Raw genomic sequence first — 2438 nt, 5'->3', positions numbered from 1 at the left:
AATGGCTGAGAGCCCAGTTCATATTTGTGCTTGGTATCATTTTTGGACTCTGTGAATTCATATCACCACAAGTCACTTTCTCATGCATAGCTGTTTTCCAAATCTCTTCCTCGCACATGCCATCACATTCAGCATCCTCACAAGAACCAAAAGCATATGGAAAAGTCTTACCTCTGCAGGTCATCTCCATAGGTCAGCTCTGAGGCATACTGGCAGGGTACTGAAGTAACAGTGAAGACTGCTGTGGTTTGTGCTGCATCAAGCACACAGCTAAAGCTTCAGGTCTCTAGATCATACAGGACTAACAGGCAGGACACTTGGCTTCTACTCCTGGCTCTGCTTTGTGTTTCGCATCTGTAGAACAGGAATACTGATGGTGACCATCTTTGTAAAATTATTGGAGATCTGACAATGAAAGGGCTACATAATAGCCAGGCATTATGCCCACCAGTCTAGTGCCATTCAGAAGCTCTAATACTGGTTTTGCACAATGAACAAAAGGTGCATTTTACAAGAAGAAAAATCTATGGGTGCCTATACACAAGCAGCAAGGCTGCTCCAATGCGCTGTAATCGCAGCATGTCTGGGCTGACTCAATTAATCGAGTCGGCTGGAGCCTGGTAATTACCGCGCGCCAGCAGCCTCCACTGTCTCATGGAACAGCGTCCCCACACTTCAAAATGGCGGCAGAGGCGTTTTATCTAAAGATCGTTTGACATGCTTTAGATAAATCACCCTCACTGCCATTTTGAAATGCAGGGATGCTGATACACATGACGCTCTGGGCACTTTAATTACAGCAGCTCTCAGAGCCACTCTAATTAAGGTGCCCCCCATCACTCGAAAAGCACATGTAAAAATGCCCTATGAGCTGTATGGGAACTAAAATCTATGGGTTTCATTTCTTTCTTTCTTTTTTTTTTGTTTTACCTTGTTTGGAGTATTTTATACAGTATTGTACAGTGTGGTCAAGCCTGTGATGTCTTGCACAGTACCCCAATGTAGATCTTCAAGAAAGAAACTACCTGGTATTTCCAGGGTGATGGCATGGGGCAGATGAAAAATAAAGAACACCTCACACAGATTCTACTAGCAGACACAAATCCTGCTGCCAGGCAAGGAGATGGGGGAGGTACAGGCTTAGTTCAGGGAAGTTGGATGCTGACCAGAGGGTCCAGCCTGACGTCACATTCTTGGATTAGTGTTAGATGGTATCAGGTATTCACTGGACACTGAAATACATCCTAGAAATCCACAAGTGCAGGGGCAGGAGCAGGGTATTTCAGTGCCTGGTCCTTGCAGAGAATGACCTCTGAGCAGTAGCAGCCTTAAGGGAGGGCAAACAGGGTGGACTGCCAGGGGCCCCACACTTTAGGGAGGCCCAATATTTTGAACCTAGAATGACCCTAGAATATAGCTCAATGTTAAAAAACTCTTTCTTTGTATTATCAACTTTGTATTAAGATACTTTCATTGCAGTTTCATGGATAGAGCAAGTGAAATTGAAATCGAAAATGTCCGACTTGCTTATAAGGTCATCAAAATTAAGCCTCTTCGGGGCCCCAAATGCCTCTCTTGCCCAGAGCCCCAACAACCCTAAGGCCACGACTGCTCTGAGCCATATATTGCATCTAGCTGGACTCAGCAACATCATTTCTTGACTGCTTTGTCATGGCTAGGTAAAAGCCATAAGGGGCACGTAGAGGCTGGGGGAAAGAATGGAGCAGTGCAATAGCCTTTCAGGTCTAGTAGGTCAAAGGCCCACGAGAGTTTACTGACCCATCAGACTATGATTGGCTGCTTTAGACTGCCCCAGCCAAACCTTGGATATAAACACTGCCTTCGTCATCAGGGGGAAATGAGTTTAGCATGTTTTCTCCTGTTGCAAGTTCAACACTGGATCTAGATAGCAAAACTGGCTGTGTGCGCATAAACTATATGAGGCTTGAAACCGGTCAGGGCTGAGGACCATCAGCAAACCTACAGAGCTGAATGCAGAACTCTCCCATGGCCAGCCTGGTCCAGACTTGACTCCCACATTTCCTTGTATAGGCTCAGAGTGGAAATGGGTGAGAAACTTTGGGCCTGCTGAGAACATGCTTATCTCTGCAGGACAAGCTCAGAGAAAATAAATAACCACTGACCTGTGCAACCAATGAATATTTTACTTGATATTTTTAGCACAGGAATGAAGATTGTAAAAAAGTCCTTCAAAGTCAATTTATAAACCCATTGCATTAACTTTAGTTATCAGAGGCAGCTACTGAGCTGATGCACCATGCACTAAGGAAAACCCAGTGACATGCACAGGTTAAAGAAAGCAGCATCTATTGCTAAGCAACCGTCTATGGTTCATTTATTTTACCCAGCAAGAGACCAGAATGTGTCCCGGTGACTTAGTTTGTACCAGACACTACTTCACAAAGCAATTGCGGGAA

Source organism: Alligator sinensis, unplaced genomic scaffold, assembly GCF_000455745.1.
Source record: "Alligator sinensis unplaced genomic scaffold, ASM45574v1 scaffold233_2, whole genome shotgun sequence".
Lineage (NCBI taxonomy): Eukaryota > Metazoa > Chordata > Crocodylia > Alligatoridae > Alligator > Alligator sinensis.
The sequence above is the reverse complement of the archived record's forward strand: the minus strand, read 5'-3'. Positions refer to the sequence as shown.